Raw genomic sequence first — 12,107 nt, forward strand, 5'->3', positions numbered from 1 at the left:
AAATATTAATGACCCTTCAACTCCTCTCAGGTTTGGGGCTAAGACCAGACTTGAGCTAGTATACTTTTCCCTTCCGCTTGTGGTGCTTTATACCCCAAAGGTGTGTAGGCTCGGTACTGATGGCCCAAACTTGCCCATTCTCCATGGCATTTTTTTCTGATAAAGTTATAGAACAAGGCTTCTGGGATTTGGTGCTTTCACTGCCATGGTCCCAAGTTCAATCCCTGGTCAGGGAACTGAGATCCCACAAAGTGAGTGGTGTGGCCAAAATTTTAAAAATGATAAAAATTTTCTTCTATGTCTTTGAAGATAGAACAAGGCTTCAATATGTAACTTTAATTAATCACTATTGACAAAGTTAGAAGGTCACAACATTAACCAGGAGATGAAAGACCTCCACAAAGATTAATAATTCAACTCACTTCTACTTTAGGTAAAGTGTTGGTCTCTTAGTTTAAAGGACTTTGCGTTTTAACTTCCTGGGTCCCAGGATGTGGAAAGTTAGTAAATATGAATATAGCATTTCCATTTTCTGAATCAAGACTGAGTAAACTAACTTAAAACATAAGACATAACTGCCACACTGACACTCTTAATCATTTGGAGTAAATGCATACACACACACACACATACACACATACACACACACACAAACACAAATAGCTGAATGAAAAAAAAATAAAAGAATTAACAATTCTGTAAAAGTTATCTAAACCAAAAACATGCAGATAATAGTTTAGGGGCAAGAGAACTGTACTAGGGTCTAACTAAATGCATACCTTTGAAGATATTTAGACAGTTTTGATTCCTTTTTCAAGTGAGGTTAATTCTAATAGCCATATGATGGCTAAATATATAAACAGAAAGATGTCCACCATCTACATACTTAGATAATTAAAATATTCAAGCACCCATTCAGGAAAATGTCCTATGTTTGTCTCATATTTTCATCTCTATGATAGTGGCTCATATAATAGAGAGCACTGGGCAGAGCTTGAACACGAGAATTAGCTAGAACTGGGTTTTCTAGTTTTACGATGGGTGGGCCAGTTATTTAATCTTTTTCTAATGCTTATTTCTTCATTTGGGAAATGAGGATAATTCCTATACCAGGGCATTACTAAAATACTTAAATACCACAATTAACTGTTTACTGGAAGTCCTTAGATAATTTCATGATCGACTGTTGATTGTCTGATTTTTAGAGATTTGGTTGAAATCACTTCCCTGTGAACACACTCTCTTTAATTTTGATGAAACTCTTACTATTCTTATGTTAACACTTAAAATCTAATATTTCACACTTGATTGATAGCAGTTTAGGCCATCAATAAATGCTACTTATTTCTTGGGTTTTTTAAAACTATTATAAGTTAAGCATTAAAATCAAGTAAGCCATTAAAATGAATAGAAACAATTTTGTCCAAACTATAAACATTCATTAAGGAGTTAAAGTATTAAACAGATGCAACCTTGGGAGACCCACTGCCTTATGATTAAGCTGACAAGTGAGCATATGCCTTTGGAATTTCTTTTTAAGTCTTTGAAGTTATCTTATTATCCATCTATTCTGGCTTTTTGTTGTTGTGGCAAGAACTGTTGGTCTTATGAAGCTCTTATCCCCATCCCTCAAACTCACAGTTGATCCATCCCCCAATCTCAAACTAGGTTCAAACTCTTCAAAAATTCTAATCCTGCTTTAGAATGGTAGGCGGAACAGCCTACCATCCTAATGACTATTTCTGGATATTTCTATGGCTTATTTCCCCATCTTCTCAGAGTTCTGTCTTCCCTGTGCCTTTTCCCAGTTGGTGAACCTCAAGGACACTCCTATCCTGTCACAAACTGGCCAGATTCTTAGTCACCTGTCACAATAGCTCCGTGTTCCTAATTCTCTGGTCTCCCCTGGGAATCATAGGGGACTCCTGTTTATCTCTGTTCTTGGTGAGGAGACAGACAGAATTGACTGCTGTGCTCATCCACCAGGGTAAATGTGCTCAGCTTTTTATGGAGTAGAGGAGAGGGGCAGAGATGACAAGGACTTTTCATGCACCTTTGTAATGCCACTAGAAGGAGGACATCATAGTTGGTTTTTCTTTTTCATAGCACCTGTCACATATTTTGATATATATGTGATGTGCTAGGTATATTATTTATTTTGATAACAGCAATAATAATGGTTATTAATGATGACTCCTATTGTGTAGATGTAATAAACCTGCTAACAGCCAAAGTAGGTTTGATGCTGAGAAATACTCCTGTTAACTATTGCTGCTTTGGTTTTTGGTAACTACTCTTCCCTCTTTTCTGTGAAATAGAAGCCTCTTTGGCCATACTGACCCATTCCAGTATCCTTGCCTGGAGAATCCCATAGGTGGAGGAGCCTGGTAGGCTACAGCCCACGGGGTCGCAAAGAGTCGGATACGACTGGGCGACTTTTTGCTTACTTTACTTTACTAACATTGTAAAAAGATCTGTAATCTATACTAATAATTTGTTCTGCTACTATTTGTTTTGAAATATTACTTACTTATATGCCACTTGTTTGTTCCATAATCCAATTTAAAAGACTGAAAAGAAGTCATATTTGACAGGTCAGAAAAACATTCCAGTCTTTTCCACCAGTTTCAAAGAGGCCAACAAATGAAAAAGAGAGGAAGACATATTAACACAACACACAGCACACACTAAGGCTTGAGTTAGTCTGATGTGCTGATAAAGCACACGGAGACCTCAGAATCCATGGAGACCTCATGTAGGTTGCCTCTCAGGGCACATGGTGCAGTGATAAACTGAGGCACAGTGCCACCATGAGATCTGGCTTCTCTGTGCCACGACTGTGTTTAGTATTTCACTTCCACCAGGGCAACTGCCTGTGGGTCACACATTTACATTAAAAACTTGGGGGGGAGGAGGGGACAGTGGTTTCCTAGGGAAGTTTTAATGTCAGCAGGTCTGTGAATCATTAAATGGTCTTTGGGTTTCCATTTCCTTCATGTTCTTCTTTCCTTTCATATAGAAGAGGGTGTAGACAAGAGATGATTTTATTAATAATGACAACAGGAACAGTTTCCATGTATTTGGTATGTACTATGTGTCTGGTATAATAGTGGAAAAGGAACTTTATCCTCTTAGGTTCTGTAACTGGGGCCTGCAAATTCAACTGGTGAAAAACCAGATGAACAAGAAAAGCATATAAACTTTATTGAATATTTTTATATGCACATGGAAGCTTCCATAGCAAAAAGGGAGACCCAAAGGAGAAGTTACAATCAAGAGTTTACAGATCTTTTCAATAGAGAATGATAAATTATGAAGGAGTGACAAGACAAAGAGAAAGAGCTTTGATGAGCAGTAATTGTGACTAGGAAATATCTGAGGGAAACTACTGGAAGATAAGGGTCATTTTCATAGGTTTGTGCAGATCCATTTTGGCATCAACTACCTTCCTCTGGTGATAAGATGTTCCCCGCATCCTGGTACAGAGTACACATTTCACGTGGGAAATCTTCAGGAAGAAAGGGGGAAATTAGAGAGACTGTCTGTATTTGCTGTTGCTGTATCACCTTCAGCTCAAAATAATCACAATAATATGGGAAACTGGCACATTTGGGGGTAGCATGCTCTGAACCCTTCACGGGCTTTGTGTTAAGTGTTCAGTGTACTTTACCTAATGAAAATTTCACAACAGACCTGAGAGTGCTGCTATTAATACCCACATTTTTTTAGTTGGAAAAAAAAAATTAAAGACAAGAAAAACTAAAGTGTAGTGAAGTTTAATAGTTTGGGCAAAGTCACATTGCTCCCAAGTTGAGAAGCCAGATTTCAGGCCTGCTGGTCCTCACATAGAAAACTAAGTTGCTTAGTCCAGTAGTTTATTCATTTACAGACATGAAGGAGCCCTGAGACAGCTCAGAATTCTGTTGTGGTTGCCGATGGGATTTTCCAGGCAAGAGTACTGGAGTGGGGTGCCATCGCCTTCTCCTAATAACTTAGCCAAGACCACATAATTAGAAAACAGCTGCACTGAGGATGCAGTATCCAGGTGTGTCAGAGCTTTCCAGTATCAAAGTGGTTTGATCCATTCCACAGTAAAAAATACATCTTACACTGTGACGCAGTGCACACATGTATAATATATATAGAAAAGGTTTGTAAATTCATACTCATGCTTACCGTATGGGGGTGTAGTACTTTCTGTTCTTCCTATTCTGTCCCATTGTATTCTATCTTATTGTATTCCACTCTATTATTGTCTATTTCACTTATTTTCTTTAAATGCTCATTCCAACCAATTAAATCAATTCCGAGGTCCACTGTTAGTTTGTGACCTACAATCTGGGGGGGAAATGTTAGGGATAAGCCTACTCAACATCACTTTCTTAGATAATCATGTTCATAGTTACCCTGCATTTGTGCCTAAAATGCACAGACTACTTAGGTGATTTAGTTTCTGCTCTGATAGATTTTGACCAGTGACGATCTCAGTGCAGAGATTAGCTGTGCTCTTATGGAAGCATTCAGTGAGCTCTCCTATTTCCTTACTTCACTTGGAATACGCTCTAGGTTCATCCACCTCATTGGAACTGACTCAAATTCATTCTTTGTAAGGCTAAGTAATATTTCACTGTATATACGTATCTCCTTTATCCATTCACCTGCTGACGGACACCTAGAGTGCTTCCATGCCCTAGCTATTGTAAACAGTACTGCTGTGAACATTGGGATACACGTATCTTTTTCAATTATGGTTTTCTCAAGCTTATATGCCAAGTAGTGGGATTTCTGTGTCATCAGTTCAGTTCAGTTCAGTCATGTCCGACTCTTTGTGACCCCAGGAACTGCGGCACACCAGACTGCAGTCCATCACCAACTCCTAGAGCTGGCTCAACTCATGTCCATCTGTCAGTGATGCAATTCAACCATCTCATCCTCTGCCTTCCCCTTTTCCTCCTGTCTTCAATCTTTCCCAGTATCAGGGTCTTTTCCAATGAGTCAGCTCTTCACATCAGGTGGCCAAAGTACTGGAGCTTCAACTTCAACATCAGTCCTTCCAATGAAAACCCAGGACTGATTTCCTTTAGGACTGACTGGTTTGATCTCCTTGCAGTCCAAGAGACTCTCAAGAGTCTTTTCCAACACCATAATTCAAAAGTATCAATTCTTTAGCACTCAGCTTTCTTATGGCCCAACTCTCATATCCATATATGACCACTGGAAAAACCACAGCTTTGACTAGACAGACTTTTGTTTGCAAAATAATGTCTCTGCTTCTTAATACGCTGTCTAGGTTTCTCATAGTTTTTCTTCCAAGGAGCAAGTGTCTTTTCATTTCATGGCTGCAGTCACCATCTGCAGTGATTTTGGAGCCCAAGAAAATAAAGTCTGTCACTGTTTCCACTGTTTCCCCATCTATTTCCCATGAAGTGATAGTACCGGATGCCATGATCTTCGTTTTCTGAAAGTTGAGTTTTAAGCCAGCTTTGTCACTCTCCTCTTTCACTTTCATCAAGAGGCTCTTGGTTCCTCTTCGCTTTCAGCCATAAGGGTGGTGTCATCTGCCTATCTGAGGTTATTGATATTCTCCCAGCAATCTCGATTCCAGCTTGTGCTTCATCCAGCCTGGCATTTTGCATGCTGTACTCTGCATAAAAGTTAAATAAGCAAGATGACAATATACAGTCTTGACCTACTCCTTTCCCAGGTAGTTTTTGTAAGGACTCTCCATACTGTTTTCCATAGTGGCTGTAGATAAACTGAATATTACTCAATAGATAACTTGCCTTTGGGAGAAGGTGCTGTGTTGTGCTTGCTTGCTCAGTCATGTCTGACTCTAGGTGACTCCCCTGGCCTATAGCCCATCAGGCTCCTCTGTCCACAAGGATTCTCCAAGTTTGGAGATTACTGGAGTGGATTGCCATGCCTTCCTCCAGGGGATCTTCCCAACCCAAGGATCGAACCTAGGTCTCCTGCATTGCAGGCTAATTCTTTACTGACTGAACCACCAGGGAAGTCAGGGAGAATGGTAGGACAATAAAACTGATGCAGTGAAACTTAGGCAAAGGAAAAAATAATTTGATAAAAGGATTAACGGATAGATAGATTCATTTATTCACCCACTCAATTAAGTACTTAGGGACGTCCTACTACATGACAGGCACAGTACTGGAAATTGGAACATAATAGTGAATTTATAGTCTGTCAGGGAGGCAGGCATTTTGAATTTGAACAGAAATTGTGGCTGGTGCTAAGAAATAAGTACATTTTTTTTCTGACCACTTTGGTACACTTAAAATAGCCTTGGTGACAATCAGAGATTAACACTTCAGTAGTCAGCTCTGTTGATATTTGTAAAGTCTGCACAGTGGGAACAGTCATGTAGAGTTATATCCCTAGGCTTGTAATAGAGATTTTTAAAATCTAAGAAAGATTAACATGAGAGGTACACAGCAGGATCTCACTGGAATAAGACATATAGAATTTCCATATAGAATTAATTCTGTCTGTGAGAACCTGTAACTCCCCAAACTTCTCCTTCAGAGGAATAGGAACTTTCATGGACACTGAAAAATTTGAGTTTTATTTTTGTTTACACGTTGGCTGAAAAGCTGGCCTAGACTGGACTGTCACGCGTTCCTGCTAGGAAATCATCTATTTGCTTGAGACTTCAGCCATGGTTTTGCTTTCACAAAAGCAAAGCATGGTTATGCATTCTTATGGTAGACTGAAGAGCGTGGCCTTTTAGGGTGATAAATGTTAAATCACTTAAAATGCTGACATTTTTGAACCAGTCCTCTATTCTGAGAAAAAAATTCAGTCTGCATCCTGGGTGCTCCATGTAGAAGCCTGATATCTCTGTAGGCTTCAGGTATCTTAAACAGATATGATGAAACATCTGTCTGTTGTATTATCTTCTGAAGCTGAGCTCATCTTTTTCTTTAACAGTATTTATCTTCACCCTTAGTAAATGTGCTCACATATATTTAATGCCATTGGGTCCCTTTTGTCTTTGGAGAAAGGAAATTTATGAATAGACAGATGTTTTCTGTTTATGTTAAGAGTATAGCGACCATTTGGACCTCTGCTATAATCCCATATGTAGAAGATTTAGTAACTGGGACTTTGATGATTCAGAGAAATAAAACCCAAAAGTCATCTGACTCGTCAAGGGAGGAGAAACAATGCTTATGGCTAATAGGAGGCCAAGTGCAAACTCATAGCCCACGTTATTTTACTGTTGTGAATTTCATTGTGCAAGGCACTGGTAAGATTGGAGGTGTTCATTATTCTTCCTGAACTTGAACTTGACTGGTATTGTCCAGAAGGGGAAACTATTCCTTGCTACCCCTCTTGAGTTTTTGTACACAGACAGGTAATAAAATTGACACAAGACAGATTAACAGGAGAAAAATTAATTTCATGTACACCAGAGATCATAAAATGATGCTTAGTGATCAAAAGTGGGCAGCTTTTATATCTTTTATGTAAAGAATAAATTTGTGAGCATTGGATAGGACAAAGAAGTTTAGGTTTGGAGCCGTAATTAATAAGAAAATTAAGGAAAGTTTAGACATGGGTAGTAAATTATTAGAAAAGGAACAGGGTTTGTGTATATGGGCTTCTCAACCCTGAAATGAATTATCTCTGGTGATAAAGATGTCTCTGTTAGCAGCCTTCAGAGGGGAGATTTATCTCCTGTATTCAGGGAGTCAAAGAAGGATCAAAGGGTTCATATATGCACTGCTTTCCAAGTAACTTTAATTAGAAATAATCAATATGCAGTTTTGGCATCTTTGGGGGCAGGTTGTGTGCCCTGAACTCCAACCTGCTAAGCTCCCTTTGTCCATCAGTACCAGGCAACTGAGGCACTGGAACCACAGAAGAACCAGCCCTGGTTCCAGATTTATGTGATGGAATGTTGGTGGGATGACTGCAAGTTAGGCGTCATGGAGCTCAGCCTGGGGTCTGATAGGACCACCCCCAGGGAAGCTGTACTTCTACTTAGCCTCTAGGATTGAGAGACTCTTCATGGCTTTATTCTACTGTTCAATTACTTCATTTCAGTCATATCTGGGTGTGTCAGGAAGTCATGCTTGGCTGTAGAAGACATACTTGTTTTCTGAGTAATGTTTGAATTCTGGCTTATGGATGCCACACTTCTTTTTATTCTATTTGAACGTCTTCATTTTAAAGAGTCACCACAAGCTATGATTTTGAGTTTACTGAAATTCCAGGTACATCAAAGTCATTTATTTCATTAACCGGTTAACTCACTCTGCAGCCACATACAGGGGGCTGACAAAGATTCTCCACTGGACCCTGCGTGTCAGGCTCACTGAGGTATCTTTTCGTCATTGCCTCAAACCCCGGGCTTCTTCTGTAGCCCTCCCTGTAGAGTCCAATTCTAGTAGGAATCTTCTGAAGGCAGTTTACCACGAATCCCCCAGCCTCCTTCTCTGATCCCCTCGACGTGGAGCTTCCGCATCTGCCACCATCCCCCACATGACCTCTGACCGCCTGGCCTGCATTCAGCAAGAATCCTGTCAGGTGATTTTAGCCAGACTCTCCTCTCACCCCTGATGTTTCCTTTAGTAATTTTGTACCCACTGACCACCCTCAGCCCCCTGTTCCTCGGTTACAGATTCTCAGAGTCCTTGCTGTATTCAAAAATGGAGCCCAGTTGTATGCTGAGGTCTCTTTTCCCCTATTGCAGTAGTTTGTCTTCACAAAATTTGTTTTTACTGCTTTAATTACTGTCTTGTTCTGGTTTTTATTTAATAGTTCTGTGGCTTCTGGATGATATATTTTGGTTCTTGTTTAAACATCTTCATTTTAAAGTGTCACCATAAGCCATGATTTTGAGCTTATTGAAATTCAAAGTATGTCGTTCATTCCTTTAATAACTAATTCCTGTGTGTATCTACTGTGTGTCAACTATTGGCTTAGAAAGTTGACAATAACCTAATCCTACAGTTAAAGGTATATTATGTACTTCTTTTACAAGGCCTCTGGATTTTGCAAATGTATTCTGGACACAGAAAGTCCTTATAAGCACATTTATATTCTTTCCAAATGGATTTTTGTCTAAGAATAAGATGAAATTGCTTTCTTATTTTCAATTAAACATTGTCCTAGGTATTGACCTACCAAGCATTTTCCAAAGCTGAAATATTTATATCTTTTACAAAGTAACAATATAACTTTCCTTACAGTTTCAATATTTAGAATTTTCATGTTTAACAATAATACAGTGGTTTTCTAGCTTCTTAGCTATATTACTCCCTGATTTTATCATGGCACAATAGGACAAACTTTTTTTGCATAAAGTGAGCACGTATAGATTACATCTCTGTGTTCCACTACAGCCATTAAATAAAGTTAGAGTTTCAGAACTCCTCTTGAGGAACTTTGTTATTTACTTGGCTCTTCTTTTTCTCCTCTCCCTTCCCATTTTAAGGAGCAGAATTCAGAAAATTAATATTTTCCTTTAGCTAACAAATATCAAGTATAGCTTTACATTTTGAAAATGTGAAATCTAATTCTTTTTACTAATTTTGTAAGGAGAGATTACCTTTGCAGTGAATGCTGTACTTCCTTGAAATGGGTGCCTTGAGTCCATTCTTCATCTATATTACACTACAGAAATTTGTCACTATTTAACAAAACACATCAAAATTACTGCAAATGAGAATTTGTTCTATCATTGCATTCTTAAATTCATTTCAAATGCTAATAGAAAAATTCATAGCATTCTTATGTTAACTTACCATCATTGCTAACCCTCTTAGGAGGCACTTGAGTTTCCAGGATTCAAACACACATATTCAAACATATACACACATGTACAGGCACACACAAAAAAGCCCCTTTCCCCCTATCAAACAATCACATCTCAAAAGATTTAAGTCTTTAACTGACTGGGCAAAGATCTGCCTTTCCTCACCCAGTAGGTTAAACACTTCAGAGCTAATGGATTGAAACAGTTTCTAACCTACTGACTCCTTAGAGGAAAACTTTTATGGGTGCTTCAAAAATAAGTTGTCTTTTTAAATTGTATAAATTTATAGGGAAAATGAGGTATGGTTTTTGGTGAAAAAAATGAGAAGTTCCGTAATGTGCTGTTTTTAAGACTAACACTCTGGGTTTGGAGGTTGTTTGGCATTTAATTGTGCTTGCTAGGGGCTTCACAGGTGGCGCTAGAGGTGAAGAATCTGCCTGCCAATGCAGGAGGCATAAGAGATGTTTGATTCCCTGGGTTGGGAAGATCCCCTGGAGAACAAAATGGTAACCGATTCCAGTATGCTTGTCTGGAGAATCCCGTGGACAGAGGAGCCTGGTGGGCTACATTCCATAGCATTACAAAGAGCTGGACATGACTGAAGCAACTTGTCTTACAGGGGATACACAGATTAAGAATTAGCAGTTTCTTTAGCCTTGAGGGTCTCCAGTCTGTGCAAATTTAATCTGTGGGAGATACTGACAAACCTGAGACAAAGTAGGAGAAGGAACGAATAATAAAGAATACTGGTGATGATAATGATAAAGGGAAAAGGGAAAGGAGTCAGTGGAATGCAGCCACAAATGTCATTAACTTCTCTTATTGAATCAAGTTTATTATCTATTTCTGGCCACATTACTTATAAAACATCATAAATTATTCTTATTAACAAGAATTGCTTATGACAATGAAGATTCCAGCCAGTCCAAATATGCTCTTTGCTACTTATAAAGCTCTGGACTTAGGCTGAAGTGAAGTGAAGTGAAGTAGCTCAGTCGTGTCCAACTCTTTGCGACCCCATGGAGTGTAGCCTACCAGGCTCCTCTGTCCATGGGATTTTCCAGGCAATAGTACTGGAGTGGATTGCCATTTCCTTCTCCAGGGGATCTTCCCAACCCAGGGATCGAACCCAGGTCTCCTGCATTGTAGACAGACACTTTGCCGTCTGAGCCACCAGGGAAGGACTTAGGCTAGTTCCTTTAACTGGGTCTCAGAAGTGAATTTTGAGAACCTCGAAGTTTCTGCTCTAAATGTAATCCATTTAATTCTCTGACTATAGTCAGAAACCTCTATGATTTCTCAATCTTGCCTTCGTATTTTAGACCTAAAAATGTTCCTGTTTCCTTTATTTTCTCTCACCTATGTATTAACACAGCAGTCTCCCAACTATCTGTCTATTTGCTTGGAGAAATTAAATTCCTGTAGATCTCTTCCTCGGGCTTTCCTGGTGGGTCAACAGTAAAGAATCTATCTGCAATTCAGGGGACGTGCGTTCAATCCCTGGGTCGGGAAGATTGCCTGGAGAAGGGAATGGCTACCCACTCCAGTATTCTTGCCTGGAGAATTTCATGGACGGAGGAGTCTGGTGGGCTACAGTCTGAGGGGTAGCAAGAGTCTGACGTAACTGAGAACACACACACACACACACACAGCTATTCTCACTGAAACTCAAACCTGCAATCAATTTCAAGCACATACACACACACACACACACACACAGCTATTCTCACTGAAACTCAAACCTGCAATCAATTTCAAGCACACACACACACACACACACACACAGCTATTCTCACTGAAACTCAAATCTTCAATCACTTACACACACACACACACACACACACACACACATACACACACAGAGCTATTCTCACTGAAACTCAAACCTGCAATCAATTTCAAGCTCAAGTGAGTCTTCCTGGCCTCATGGGCTTTTGCCTCTGGTCATTGCTTTGGCTCACACAGACACCAAACATCTTGCTGTGTATGAAACAGTGACATTTGAGGTTAGGTTGACAATCATCAGGTGGCCCAAAGGATGGAGTTTTACTTAAAAACTCTGAAGACTTCAAGAAGGTTTTATTCCACAGAAATGCAGCTTCTGGTTCTGGCTCTGTCACTGGTTTGTTAAAATTAGGTCAGTTTGAGTAAAAGAGTCACATTATGGTGCATATAAACATGCTAATTTTTAATCTTGAAGATGAAACTGGTTTGAGAAAAGAAACTTCTAGAAACTATAATCCTTTTTACCTTTGCTGATTAGAATGAGTTTTCTAGGGTTGCTGAAACAAACTGCAATTAACTTAGTGGGTTAAAACTAGAGAAATTT

General features: G+C 39.3%; 1 long non-coding RNA gene across 1 annotated transcript; it reads right to left on the reverse strand.

The window, feature by feature from the left end:
• Positions 1-7,738: 7,738 nt before the first annotated feature.
• Positions 7,739-10,879, reverse strand: LOC120877305. The gene is made up of 2 exons (XR_005724311.1): positions 9,572-10,879; positions 7,739-8,522 (listed from the first exon to the last, which is right to left on the reverse strand). It is a non-coding gene; the product is annotated as an uncharacterized LOC120877305 (long non-coding RNA).
• Positions 10,880-12,107: the final 1,228 nt, after the last annotated feature.

This window comes from Oryx dammah, unplaced genomic scaffold (assembly GCF_014754425.2).
Source record: "Oryx dammah isolate SB20612 unplaced genomic scaffold, SCBI_Odam_1.1 HiC_scaffold_18, whole genome shotgun sequence".
Taxonomy (NCBI): Eukaryota; Metazoa; Chordata; class Mammalia; order Artiodactyla; family Bovidae; genus Oryx; species Oryx dammah.